The 15721-nt window shown below is 38.1% G+C and overlaps 1 protein-coding gene across 19 annotated transcripts in view; it reads right to left on the bottom strand.

The window, feature by feature from the left end:
• PHF21A (PHD finger protein 21A) overlaps positions 1 to 15721 on the bottom strand; it is a 193598-nt gene that overhangs the window by 52285 nt on the left and 125592 nt on the right. The gene's annotated exons all lie outside the window — the stretch shown is intronic.

Here is a 15721-nt window from a genome sequence, read left to right as displayed (position 1 = left end):
CTGCAGAATAATAAAAATGCAAATTAATAAAAATATCACATTTTTATAAAAAATTAACTTTCAAGTCTTCAAAATCCTATTTCTCAAGGATAAAAGATAGAGTAATTGAACTGATACAGTTTAGGAGAAGGGCAAGTAGTGGCAGTGGTGCTACAGATAAAATTTTGAGTATCACAGGCAGGTTTTATTGCTTGGTGACTGCCAGAACATTATGACATTTAACAATTAAATCATTGTTGAGAGTTGCTTTCAGTCCCCCTCCCTAACATGTAACTGCATTAAACAAACATAGTAACAAATCAACTGAAGTGTACCATCAGTAGCCCAAGAAAGGAACTCCTAGAGCCTCTACAAAAAACCCCAGCTCAAATCAGGGAGAGATTATTTGAAATCATGAGGAAATAATAGAATGCCAATGTGACACCTGCCAAAAAATAAACTTTGAACAAAAGCAGCATAGGAAACGAAATAATTACTCTACCAGACACAAAAGGAAGAGATTTTTTTTTTTTTTCCTTTACAGCCATCCCTGGGAAATACAGAGTGCTCTCCTACTTACTGTCTAACCGGGGTAAACTAGAAGCAAGAAACAAAGCCCGGAACCCACTCCCAGCGTTGCGTACAACAGAAGGGAACAGTAGGGGAAAAAACGAGGAAGGGATGCAGGCTAGAGTACTCTGCAGCCATATGGCTAGAACAAGGTGACGACCAATCAGAAACAGGATCAGGAAAGTGGGAGTCAGTGAGTCACACTGCATTCACAACTGTTCCTCCCCCAGGGCCTGAAACAAAGCCTGTAGAACCTGTGGGGAGGCACAGGGATCAAAATACTTACAAACTTATATTAGCCATTGAGAGAAGGGGAGGGTAAGAGAAGAAAGCCATGCATATAGGACACAGGTTAGATCATATGAGCTGGATAAAATTTTCTTTGAAAGAAGGCTTTGGTGTATTTCTGAGCACCACCCAGAAATGCACTGCCCCTGCCCTCCTTGCTACATTCACATTAGAAGAATGCCAAGCGTGTAGCTGTGCATGTCTATGAAATTAAAAAAATCAAGGTCTGAGGGAAGCATTGATACCTTCTGTCACTTAAATATCTATCGCTGTGTTTTTAAAACCAACAATTTGAAGTTAAGTGAGCTCCACAGTGGAAGCCTGCCTTAGGTGTCCAGCAGCCCTCTTTTAAAAAGGGCTGGCTAATACAGGAGCTGCCGTGTGCTTTAGCTGGCTTTTCTAAGTCCCACCACCCAGTCTTGTTCTAGAGCTTTAGTCCTGCAGCTCTGGCAAACATACCAGTTACTTTAACTCCAGCAGGCCATCGGATCAGTACCAGTTAAGTGGCAGTAAGAGAACATAGCTATCAAATTTCATAAATTTTAGCTACGTGCTATCAAGCAAAGTTCTTAAGTATTCTCTCATTTTCACAGGAAGTGAGCCTATATTTTTTATTAGTATGTGTTTTAAACAAAGAAATCATGACTTTGGCTGGTCATTAAAGAAGGTTATACAAAATAAACAATCTGGTATTTTCAATGTTATTCACATATAAAGGAGATCTTGCAATGGAGCTAATTACCTTGGAACATTAACCTTAGCTTTGAGAAAAGGCTAAGTGTCACATACTGGCCATTTGTCACTGACTAATAAGTTAATGAAAGTAAAAAAGTAAAGGAAGCAGGGAGAAAGGAGATGAGAAACGAAAAAGCTGTAGAGAATGAAGGCAGAAGGGAGGGAGAAAAGGTCAGTAACTTATCATCTTTAATATATTTTCTGTAACAATAGGCCACTGGGCCTGGTGTCCCGAATGGCTAGTACCGCCCCCTCCGATCAATTCATCTGTCAAGAACTGTTCCATAAACCCAGCATGTAATTCCAAGCTTCAGATTCCTCTGACATTCACATCACTAGGTTTTATCAGGACTTGTTCAGGCAGAAGAGTTCACAGAGCCTGTAACACTTCAAGTCACAGTTTCTGAGACAGGTAGTCATGGTGATCAATATTGTGACATTCAGCGATACTATCAACATGTTCACACGACAGCAAGATAGATCCCAAGGAAAAATACAGAAGTTTATAGGTTCAACTCAACAGAAAATTGGGTTCGTTTTTCAGCTATATAAGTCGATCATTCCAAGCTCCATGGCACTAGTCAATAAAGAACGGAGATGGGGAGCTGGTGGGACAGCTCCTCCCTCCCTCCAATCAAGCCACCACTTTATTTTCATCAAATTCTCACACAAATTTTAAAAAGCTTCTCTCAAAAGGAGCTCCAGGTACAAGGCCTTGCCCTCTATAATTGCATGTCAGTGATTCAGTCAGTCACTCAACCTATTTGTGTTCCACTCTGCATTATCTGTTTTATATCAATTATGATAAGGCAACACCCACTCAAACATCTTCTTACATGGTACTGCCTTAAAAATTCATCCTTTGTCCCCTCCATGAATCAATCATATAATCTGAAAATAGAATCTGCACCCTTCATACCAGAGACTGAAAACGACTGTAACTTTTCACAAATCCAGCAAGACAAGAACAAATCTTACCTGTCTTCCTCCCTAAAATGCAGTGAAAAAAATTTCCAGGTCTTCAGACTCACCAATTGCTCAAATGAAACAAGTGACACTAAATTTTGTTATGCAGAAAACTAACACAGAGAAATTTATATTTGTTGGGATGCCTGAGTGACTCAGTGGTTGAGCATCTGCCTTTGGCTCAGGGCATGACCCTGGAAACCAGGATCGAGTCCTACATTGGGCTTCCTACATGGAGCCTGCTTCTCCCTCTGCCTATATCTCTGCCTCTCTCTAGGTCTCTCATGAATAAATAAACAAAATCTCAAAAAAAATGTATATTTGTTGTAGTCAAAATTTACTCACAGATTAAAAAAAAACAAACTTTACTGTCTGAGTGAAATTCAACCACTGCATTCATAAGTAAAACCAATATTCATCAACACTGAAGACACTAGAAAGAGATATGATATCAGTGTGCAGAATGCTACTACAAAATTATCCTCTAAAGAACAGGGGATGTGTTACTGACATAAAATTAGTGACAAAATTAAATCTTGGGTAAAAGGTATGTACTATTAAAGGGAAATCAAAAATTGAGTGAAAATTCTATCATTTCATGAACAAGAACACAAGGAAAAGACAATAAATTCAAAATAAGTCCCTTTCTAATGCAGTAAGTAAAATTCAAGGAAAGAACATGCACTGAAGTTATTAGAGAATGAATGTTCTAGGAGAGACAAACAGGACAGAATTTTGACAGAGAAGAAGGAGGAGGAATATTGGCAGCAGCAGATATAAAAATATACTTAGCTAAAAATAACTGCATTTTATTTGTTTTATAAGGCACTAGGAAAGTTTTTCCCAGACTCTCTGATACTTAGTTTCAGGGTTAGTATTAGACAAATACTTTCTAACCTATAAAACCTTTTAAAAAGGAATATACCCTTTAAACATACCACCCATTTGATAGAAGCATTATCTACAACCACCTCATCTTATACAGTGGTGAACTGTTTATGCTGTCTACTAAGGAGGATTTGCTTGATCTTAGAGAGTTGGGAACACTGGTACTTACTTTAGAGTTCTGCAAAGTGTCATGGAATTTCTACAGTACAATATAAACGAATTAAAGACAGCAGCAGTTGGAATTATCATAGTTTTTTAAAAATAAAGTTCAAAATTCTCTACATGGATGCTTAACAGATGGTGGAGAATACACATGTCATGTTACTGATTAGACTTTGGCTTACTTTTTTAATTAAAAAAATATTTGTTGGGGTTTACTCTTCCTTCAACACACACACACACACACACACACACACACACACAATGGTATTTAAATCAATAGGTTTCACATCCTGTCTCCACAGGAAATTAGATGTTTTATTCATAACAATGGGCTTTATATTCCATGTCCATAGAGGATTAAATCCTTTATTTGATAACCTGATTGAAATGTGGTTCTTAGTTCATTCATGCCCTAAAAGATAAACTCCACCCCTATGAAAGACTGTTAAGACTGCCTCAGTTAGACTCTGCCTAAACCTAGGGACCCTTCTAAGAACCTGGGAACTGCCATTTTTTGCATCCAACAAGAAAGGGTGTAGCTGTTGTACTCGGGAGAGATGTGGCCCTTGGAGCACTAAGGTTCTCTGGCATGTAACATACCTGGATGTAAGGGCAAAATAGTATAAACACAAGTCTTAAAAAGAGCAATGTGTGCTGGGAATGATGGTTTTAAGATATTTCTGTACAATAAAAGATGAAGGAAATCAAAATAAGAACCTATTTGGCTTACAATTAAGTTCTCTGTGTTTCTTTGAAGCACTAAGCTACACTGTCCTGCCTGTTTCAGAAAAATATTGAGGGTCACTGCACTAATGGAAGAGTTCTTTAGAAAACTGTTGAGGGCAATGTGAAAATAAGGAATGATAATGAATGAATAATACAATTTGTCTAATAGGAATTTTAACTGAGAGCAACAGCTACTTAAATGTGACTTTTACTTCCAATGTTGGTTATATTTCAATCACTTGATTTTTTTTAAAGATTTATTTATTTATTCATTCAGAGAGAGCAAGAGAGAGGCAGAGACACAGGCAGAGGGAGAAGCAGGCTCCATGCAGGAAGCCCGATGCGGGACTCGATCCCGGGTCTCCAGGATCACTCCCCAGGCTGCAGGCGGCGTTAAATCACGGTGCCACCGGGGCTGCCCAATCACTTGATTTTTAACATCAAATAGTTTTGTGTTAGTTTTTCAAATGGGAATCACCAAAAATAGTACAGGATTAAGAAAGAGAATGCTACGTGTTGACTATCTCAAAAATCAAACACATTAGGGAGTATTTCCCTGTACAGAAATCTAGGTATGGTCCAGATTTCTTATACTGCTATAGTGATTCAGGGCCATATTCTGAATGCATGAAATAGATGTCCAATTTAAATGTAACCTGACCCAGCAAACACAGTAATGAGAACAGCAGAAAAAAAAACATAAGAATCATTTATAATCTGCACAATTTAGCTGCTTGCTAATATTAAAAAGTGCCTGAATCTTTGTGTTTGTACCACAATGAGATATGACACAGAGGCTATTAATTTGTAAATTAAGCTCCAGTTCATCAAAATGCATGCCCCTCTATAACTATGTGTTACAGACCTGCACACACCACCAGGCTGTCATTCATCATTCCATGGCTCTATTCCACAACTTAAAAGGCAGCATTGCCTTGTTAATGTCAGAGTTGTCCCATACACTATAGAAATTCTCTCTTTGCTCTGTACTGAAGCTGCTGTGGTTGGTTTTCTTCACAAAAGAATTATGATTGGAGGTTGCTGTGCAGTAGCTGTCCCTGACAAGTTGGATATGAAAATACAATTTGAGCACAGTAATGATCCTAAAACAGGAGGGAAAAGGTGGAACAAAACCAAAAACCTCTATCATTTTATGGGATACTGTTCAGATAAAAGATGGCTTTGCCTATTCCAAGCTCTAGGTACAATGAAAGAACATAGGATGCCCTCTTTTCACAAAAACACAAGGCAGAGTAAGATGCTGGAAGAGGTAAACATAATAGGTAACTAAATTCCATGCAAAATACATGGACGTGAATCAATCATGTCTAAATCGTGAGGATCTTTTGACCATCCTTAATTCTGCAGTTTTACCTTAAAAGAGAGAAAAAGACAACACTATTAGAATAATATACTACATCAGGCAGACTACATCAAGTAGAAAATATTCTATGATGAAATGTAGTATTTTCCTTGCATGTGAAAAAATAAGTCTTACAAATCACTAAACATTGACATGTTGAATTGGGAAGTATCTTAACAAAAGTACATTCTGAACAACACTCTTGGTGTTTAAAAACATAATTGTAAAAAAAATAAAAATAAAAACATAATTGTTATCATCTCCCATAACATCATAAACACATAGATTTAAAAGAGATTCCAAGGCTACCAAATGAATGTCTCTTAATTTCACAAATATCTGCTATTTCAGTAGTTTATCACCAAATATTTGTTACAATCACTTAAAGAGAAAAATGATCAGTGTTACAAATTTGCTTTCTGACAAGACTCTACATAAAACAACCCAGAGGAAGCAATTCCATCACCTATGTACACTGCCAAGATGAGAGATGGTTAACTTCAAGGGACTGGATCTTCCAAGACACGTGACAAAGGATGATTTGCACTACTCTGTGTTTAGTCTGAGTTTTCTGCATCAGAGACAGAAGAAATTTGAACTCATCTTTCAGAATTTCAGAGCGGGTTTGCTTTTTTGTTTTAACTTGTCAGTACTAGAAATTTTAGTAGAGAGCTAGAGATTCAGCAACATAGAAGAAAAGCATGAATAATCTAATGAATAAAAAGCATTTGGTTAAAAATTTAAGTAATTTATTAAATCTTAAGGGTGAAGAAAAACATTTTTCACAGGCTATGAAAACCACTAAATCCAGCCCATGAATCTCTATGTGAATATTTAGTTTTTACACACACACGTGCACACACACACACACACACACACACCCTCCAAGGCTTAGAAAAGATGGTATGGCTGCGGCTGCAGTAAAAATGATTTGTTGCTTTTATCTCCTTTCAGCATACTTCTTAGAACTAAAGGTGGAGCTCATGCTTTTTACACCTCTATTCTTCAGTTTCCATATCCAACAAAATTACCGAGGTTCAGGGTCAGAAGAGAGTGCACTGTACTGAACATAAGATCAGTCCCTTGATTTTTAAAATTAGACTTTATTTTTTAGAGTAGCTTTAAATTCATAGTAAAGTTGAGTGGAGAGTACAGATAATTCCCATATGTCCTCTGCACTCCCCTCCCTCCCTATCAACATCCCCATCAGAATAGTATATTTATTAAAACTGATAAACCTACACATTGACACCTCATTATCACATAAAATCCAGTTTGTTTTTTATTTTTTTAAAGATAGATTTATTTATTTATTTATTCATTCATTCATTCATTCATTCATTCATTCATTCATGAGAGACACACAGAGAGAGAGGCAGAGACACAGGCAGAGGGAGAAGCAGGCTCCTCACAGGGAGACTGATGCGGAACTCGATCCCAGATCCCAGGATCACACCCTGAACTGAAGGCAGACGTTCAACTGCTGAGCCACTCAGGCGGCCCTAAAATCCAGTTTACACTAGGATTCACTCCCAATGCTGTATATTCTATGCATTTTGACCAACGTATAATGACGTGTATACACTATTACAGTATATGGAATAGTTTTATTGCCCTAAAACCTGTCTGTGCCCTAAAACCTCCCTCCCACCAACCTCTGGGGCAACCAGTGACCATTTTATTATCTCCATAATTTTGCCTTTTCCAGAATGTCCTACAGTTGAAATCATGTAGCAGGTAGCCTTTTCAGACTGGTTTCTTTTAGTAATATGCATCTCAAGTTTCTCCATGTCTTTTCATGGCTTGATAGCTCGTTCTTTTAAGCACTGGGCAATATTCCATTGTCTGGATGTACCACAGCAGTTTCTTGACTTTTAGACACAGTCTAATGTGGCAGTGGTGAATTCTATAATGGTTACAATAGAAACAGCAATTTTATCAGATAGATATTGCCTGCCAGGTAGGACACTGCGGCCCTGGAGTATCTGCATGACTTGACCTAAGTCTCAAACCAGGGGTAGAGTCAGACTGAATTAATACTTCTAGTTCCTCATATCTAATTCCAAATCCACCCCTTTGATCCCCCTTAATTACTTTACTTGCTGGTAAGGGACTATGAGCCCTCACATCTATATACTACATAATATAGCAAGTCACAAAAGCAACTCATAAAAATATATATTTAAGATATATATGATATATATTTAAGATATATAAATTTAAGATATATATGATAAAATTGTTATTTCTATTGTAATATATATATATATATATATATATATATATATATATATATCCTCCACCCTTAGGAAAAATACGTAGAGAGGCAGTATCATGCAGCAAAAATAATATAAAGGCTAAAAAAAAAAAAAAAACCTAGTCTCGTATTTGTCACTAAGCTACATTTGTGACTTTGGGTATATTATCTACCTATTCTTGGGCTCAGCTTTTCTCAGTCTCCAAAATTCTCTTCTGCTTAAAATTCTATGAATCTCTGAATGGCAAGAATACAATCTCTTGATCTATACTTTTTTATAAGTGCTATACACAGAAAACTAATGCTCATAATGATGATCTTGACACACTACAAAGAAGCTAAATCATTAAAAATGTTTCATTCTGGGACTGAAAACTCACAGGCAGGTAATGGACATGAATGAAACAGGCCAGCCATGAGATAATAAGGAGTGATAAGGACTAAGGTCAACTCAAGAGGGAGGGCCCTGTCTAAAGGCACTAATGTAAGAACTGCTTTTAACACTACAAGGCAAACAAAGTATCTCTGCCAGTTAGATTAAGTCCAGGGGCTACCAGTCTTCAATCCCTAGGCAATAATTACATTCAGTGAAGTGTAGTTCCTGGGAGAGAAATCAGCCATTACTTAGAAATATTTTCAACAATAGGAGGTGAGTCAAAAAGGACTTCAGATAACCAGAAAAATAATATGGCTTTCTGGTTAATTAAAATTTACTATTGTAAAAGGGTGGGGATGTGACTTTTGTGGGAAGAAGTGCAGACATACAAAGCAAGTAATCAATGGGTACTGAGAAGAGTATGGTTAGGATAAAATATCCAAAGATAGGAGAGAGACAAACAGCTACATACAAAATATAGAAGAGTGAAAAAATTAATAATGTGTTCCAGAAATGTGCTGACTTTATCAAAATAGCTTAAAATACCTCACAGATAATTTAACCCCCTCCTTGTCACATCATACCAAAGAAGAATGAATTGGAATCAGTTTATCTAAGCACTGAACTGTGGCTGCCTCTAGGGCTGGAGAAAGCAGCTGCTTAAACAGCCGCATTGTAGAGGTCAGAAAAATGAAAACTGCCTTGTTGAAGCTGTCCAGGGAATTACAGTAAGCAAAATGTGATCATCAGACTTGGAACCCAACCAGGACATGAGCAACATCTCCTACATTTAACCGGTTCTCGTTTTTGAGTACTGAGACTTTTCAAAATCATTTAACTTATATGATTAAGAAAAAAAGGAATTCATGTTACAAAAATATGGATTATTTAATAAACTTTCAAGAATTCTACTTTCTGAGTGAACCCTAGATGAAAAATGATGGTACTGCTGTCCACAATTTTCCTAATGGTGTGATATTTTTAGCTTAAGTAATCATTCATACATGTACGTAGCACTTTACACATGTAAATTTTCATACCCTCTTAGAAAATAAGATTTTCACAACTGTGTAGGGTGGATTAGAGCAAGTGTCATTGATTCAGACAGGGAAAGTGAGGCATATTGTGACCAATGGCCAACCAGAAGTTGCATAGTTACCTGACAGTAAAACAGGCACTAGAATATGGAATCCTCATCCTCTAGAAACTAGTCTGAATGAAGCTCTGTTCACTGAACAAAGAGCTGGAGCTCATTTGTCTGAGCCAACACTTCTGGGGCTGACAGGAGGTTGGGTGATATCCAAGTGGACTGACTGAATGTAAAATATACTGGAGTGGGGAGATGAGCCAAGGGGGAGAGATGTCCTTTGCTGGACATCAGTCTCTAGATACAGTAAACTGCCAGGAAACAATGACAGGCTGTTGAAAACCAAGGAAGTAAGCTGTGCAACAAACTGAAGGGACCAAGCAGGAAAGAAGCCAGAGGATGTGGTCAGGGTTGGAAATGTGACAGCCAGAGGTGAGGCATGAACAGCTCAAGAGATCAGTCTGGAGCAAATTGTACTGACTATGTCCACTCTGAGGCACGCTTCCTATAAACAGCTCTCAGCACTTAAAAGGACTGGGAAAGTTCTTTAAGGGATTGGACAGTGCTAGATGACTTGGTCCAAAATGCCAGAGACTATATTTCTGTCACCAAAGATACCCTTTCTAGCAGCCAAACCAACAAGAACGATATGCATCTCCATCTATGGAGTGTGATGGACAACGTTAAGATTCTATTGCTAACCTTCTATCTCAAGCCAAAACTTCATTTCTGGAACAATGACTTCTATTTAATAAATGGAATGGATGTTGGCAACATTTAAACTGGTAAATTATTGGATTCCAGTGGGTTTTTAAAGGTGTATATCACAGCAAATTACGTATCAGCCACTAATACAAAGCTGGATTTAAAATTTTTGTTCATTAACAGATTTATCCTACTGCCATAAAAACCATACAGCTATTCTGCTTTTAAAATAGAGCACAAATGATCAAAAGTCATATGCAAAGGGGCCGGGGAAATAACATTATAAACTACAAAGAGAGGTTTTATTTATTTTATTTATTTTTTTTTTTTTAAAGATTTTATTTATTTATTCATAGACACAGAGGGAGAGAGGCAGAGACACAGGGAGAGGGAGAAGCAGGCTCCATGCAGGGAGCCCAATGTGGGACTCGATCCCGGGTCTCCAGGATCACAACCCAGGCTGCAGGCGGCGCCAAACCGCTGCGCCACCAGGGCTGCCCCAAAGAGAGGTTTTAAATCTGCCTCCTCACTTCCAGAGCTTCTACTAGAAATCCTGGCTGCTCCTCCCTGACCCGTCATGCAAGACCAGGGCTCAGTATCAATAAGACTGCTGTGCAAGTGACACGGCCATCATTTCTGTTTAGTCTCCACAGGCCTCATGGATGTGGTGCTGCATTTACTTATCTCAGTAGGCAGCATGGCCTCACCAAGAGTGGTTGTGTTTCAAACTTAGTAAGAACAAGGTGCCATGGGTTTTGTTGTTGTTGCATGGTTCCACAACACCTTATTTCAACTCTCTGCTGAGCTGGCAAAAGCACTAAATCAACCCAGCTCCGCTTACCCTTCAGCTGTTCCAGTAGCAGGACGACTTTGCAACATTCACTGGCAATGTGACACACGAGTAACACAGATTTGTCTAGTCATCACACCCTTTGAACGTCTCCTTGGTCCTTCTCTGTCCTTGTCTCTCCCAGCTGCAATTTTCACAAATTTCCTTACTAAATATTTCCTGTGATATTTTCAACTGAAGGACGTAAGGATTGAACTTTATCTTGAGCCCGCAGAAATGTGTGTAATCTTTATGCTACATGTAGATCCTAAGAGAAAGACCTGTCAGGTGGTACTTGGGCCTCCTACAGTCGACTGTGTTCAGGTGCTGAGCATGAGGAGAGATGACTGTCTCCATTCCCTTTGAAAGAACCCAGTTGATTTAAGGATGGTTGGGATCTTCCTGGAGAAAGCAAGGATACCTGTCGTCTGATGGATACGTTGGAATAGACCTGCCCCTGTGCAGGCTGTCAGCCTTGCCACTAATCAGAGGGGAGAAAGTATATTTAGGAAGAGAAAATGGAACAAATTGACTAGAAAAGAAGAAGTGGCGCAGAAGTACAATGTTCAACATGCAGCTTTTCTTGGTGGTTGAAGGTGCTCCTTTCCTGTAACAGGAAGGAATCATTCCTACACAGGGGTGCATACCTATACTTCACAGGGTGTTTGTTTGTCTGACAGTTATACTGTCATAATTTTAGATAGTTAAACCTCTGCTCCAGGGTTTATAAAAGATCAGAGCACTTGTCACTCTTGGTGCAGGTAGAGTGAGATAGAGTGGTTGAGCAGTTCATTTTTCTTTATAATTACACTCCATTAACCTTCCACATGAGAGCTCCCCTGTGCTTTCATACCAGCAGCACCAACTGGCTGCATTTGATAAGGCTCTACAGAGGCTGCAAGACCAGCACACGCAACAAAAGGAACACTTTAATACTGCAGACTTAAGCAGAAGCTCAACACAACCCCACAGCCCCTTTACTTACTGGCACACGTCCTCAACTCAATTATACATGTATGGACAAAAACAAACAGAAAACGTAAAGCCTGCAATGAGCAAACAGATGATGGCCACTTACTTAACCCAGAAGTTGATCTGAAAATCTTCTGATAATCTTTACAGTACTAAGACCCCAAATTTATTATTATTTTTCTAACCTTTGATAATGTGGTATCCTGTAAGAAATGTACTCAAGATACTAAAGCTTACAGGGTGACACAATACGGGGTGATCTATATTACAATTAGATCACACTGGTTTCTACAAGCTGCATGGTGTAAAAGTAATTTACATGCTAAAGTATTTCTCCTTACCCATCTCTCAGTAACTCATTTTAAAAAAATGGTTAAGAACTAGCACTGAGTCTATTTCTACCCTTCTTGACAGTGGCCACATAAATGACTTCCTTTATGAGAGAGAAAGAGACCTATTCCATTAATAATGCATTCTCCTGGAGTTTTTAATGTAGCACCCAGAACGCTTTCCATATGCCCAAGAGTAGATTAGTACTTTTCTCTACCCTGAGCAAAGACTAGGTTTTACATGCTTGAGCAGATAAAACGAAAGCCAATTTGGGAAGTAGGTGCTGGCACAATTAATCTTGAATAGGCTCCCAATTATTTGGGAAACAAAAGGTAGCTATATTTATACTTCTGCCTTAACTAATGGCATTCACAGTCTTCACACATCTCAGAATAAGTTTTCGGTCATGCTAATTTGTGCTTCTGGGTACATCTCCTAATGGTGACCTAAGGGAAGGTCAACAGGTATCCTAACAATGATACTCACTACCACCTCACTTTCTTTGTCAAATGTATATACTAAAGATGTTTGTCTATGAAAAATGTAACCTGACAGAGAATTAAAGCATAGGAACTCAAGCGGCACAGTATTTCCTTTATCAAATGTTATATTTAAAACACTGTTCTAGAGCTATAAAACTACAGCAAAATCTTGTTTTTGAAAATTAATGAGATGCTTAGTACTTCTGAAAGCATTTGGCAGAGAAACGACTGTTTACATTTTGAAGATGGATGATTAGATCTGGGAATTCTATATTCTTCCTTTTTTCTATGCCTTATGTATGAAACGGAAGGATTTTTTCCATTAATATTTTTCTTTAGCTTAATACCATTACAAACTTACATTACTGTGTGTTTTTATGATACTTACCACCACAGTATCCTTTTAAAAAATGCTTTTCTTAACCCAAGTATCAGATCTGGGCTTCCAACTAAAATTTTGTAATTCTTTAAAACCCAGTATCAAAAAAAAAAAAAAAAACACCAGTATCAACGATAAAATTTTAATATTTTTTGCTACATATTACATGCTAAAGTATTTAGCATGATGATGTTGAATGACTATATGCCAAAAGATAAAACCAACCTATGCCTAAGGAAGCAGCTCCTGAAAATGTTGGGCCTTTCAATGTCCAGATCTGTGTGACAATCAGATTTCTCCTCTGCCTAATCATGAATATTTTTCATTTCCCAATGAATAGAATTTCATTCACTAAGTACTTGTTTTTTAGTTTTAAGAGTGGCAGACAAATTAAAATTCTACTCTCTATAACCTGGTAAGAATCAGGCAAAAGCCAATCTACCTGTTCAGGATCTGTCGTTCTGACTCATTGTTGGGCCATCTGTTTATGTGTGCTGCTTGTCTCACAGTGCAAATCAACCTGCTGCTGCGCAGACCTGCCTCACGCTGCAAACTCATTCTGCAATTTCAACCTCCCTCACCAGCAATAGGTCCTCTTATCGGAATCTAAAACTACCACTTCAATCAACCAGAGTCAGACCTTATTCTACTGCTCTTGTACAAAAAAATGATACACCACAGGCCCACGTGCAAACAGGTCATCTCTGAATGCTGGGCTTGTGAGGAAGGTGGCAGCATATTTCTGCTCCTATCAAAACATTTTAGTACCATCAGTGGCAATCAGCCTGCTACTCAGGAATATACATGTACTACTGTGGTGAGAGGCTAAAAAGATTACTGAATCCCAGAAGACAAGGGCATGAACTACAAATACAAACCATTCTGGCCTTGTTTTAAAGACTGGCAACTTATTCATAGATGGGTTTCCATCTGTGTGATTAGCACAGAAATTTAAAGCAGGATTAGAAAAGGTTCTCGGGACATCCTTTGAAATTTGCTTGCTGTTTTGCATGTACTTTGCTGATCACTCTCTCATCTTAGATTTTATTTTATTTTTAATATTTTTTTTCTTTATTTATTTATGATAGTCACACACACAGAGAGAGAGAGAGAGGCAGAGACACAGGCAGAGGGAGAAGCAGGCTCCATGCACCGGGAGCCCGACGTGGGATTCGATCCCGGGTCTCCAGGATCGCGCCCTGGGCCAAAGGCAGGCGCCAAACAGCTGCGCCACCCAGGGATCCCTCATCTTAGATTTTAAAGGATACTAGGGCCATGAATAGGATGGAGAGCAGAATAAGGTTTGAAGACAATACTTATTGAACATACCTAGAGAGTATATAGTGTTGTATTAACTGTTGGGGTTATAACATAAAAAGTTAATTTCTTTAAGAGGTGTATATAGCTATTTCAGGAAATAGAAGATGCATATGCAAAAGAACTGTAATATTTCCTGTGGAGTATTAATAAACAAAATTATTGTAAGATTTTTTAAAAATATGTAAACAGACAGCAAGCAAGCAATAGAGAAAGTGGAGCCACATATAGAATATAAGATCAACCCTGGGAGAGTGCACATTTTGAGCAATGCTACATCCAAGGAAATTTTGGGGGGAGAAAACAATTAAAGATAAGCTATCAATAATCATTTTAAATTATTACTTTGGAGAAATGGAATAAGGCAAATTTAGATGTCAGTGACTGATTATAGGTCCCTTAATTCAAATAAATATGTACCCAATGAAAGACATATATATACTTCCAGTGGGGTTTATTTTTTACATTTAAGAAGACTGTTCTTTGAGAACCGAATGCAGAATTAACCTATCTTGCTTCTAACACATATACTTAAAAAAAAATGCATATCTATTTTTAGAAAGGAAATTTTAAAATCTGTAGAGGACGCAAAAAAATATATACTTTAAAAGGAGCTGAACAGCTTCTAGGTTGGTGTTTAGAGGAGGAAGAATTGTGCAGAAATATACCTAAAAACACAGGTCAGAGAAATGCAAATATTATGTTGCTTATTAACAACCAACACAGAAGGAGGAAAGAAAGACTGATAGCTATATGAGAACTTCTTTCTCTTAGTGGGTGAGAAATTGATCATACTGCATTTTGTTGTTCAAGGCCCTACTGTTTCCTCTGTACACAAACATCTTAACTTTTCTCCTGAGGATGCGTCATAGTCGTGGTGAATAGAAATGCTTGTCCTGTTCCTCTGTGCAAAGGCAAAGTCACAACCTTCTGCAAGGCTGGTGGCAATATGACATTTACTAAACCAGCAACATCCCTAGTCTTTTTTTTTTTTTTAAGATTTTATTTATTTATTCATGAGAGACAGAGACATAGACAGACACAAAAGAGACAGAGACATAGACAGACACGGGAAGAGACAGAGACAGAGAGATGTGGGACTCAATCTCAGGACTCTGGGATCACATCCTGAGCTGAAAGCAGGCGTTCAACCACTGAACCACCCAGGCATCCTGTCTTTTTTTTTTTTTAATTTTTATTTTTTTTATTATTTATGATAGTCACACAGAGAGAGAGAGAGAGGCAGAGACACAGGCAGAGGGAGAAGCAGGCTCCATGCACCAGGAGCCCGACGTGGGATTCGATCCCGG

This window comes from Canis lupus, chromosome 18, assembly GCF_011100685.1.
Source record: "Canis lupus familiaris isolate Mischka breed German Shepherd chromosome 18, alternate assembly UU_Cfam_GSD_1.0, whole genome shotgun sequence".
Classification (NCBI taxonomy): domain Eukaryota; kingdom Metazoa; phylum Chordata; class Mammalia; order Carnivora; family Canidae; genus Canis; species Canis lupus.
The sequence above is the reverse complement of the archived record's forward strand: the minus strand, read 5'-3'. Positions and strand labels throughout refer to the sequence as shown.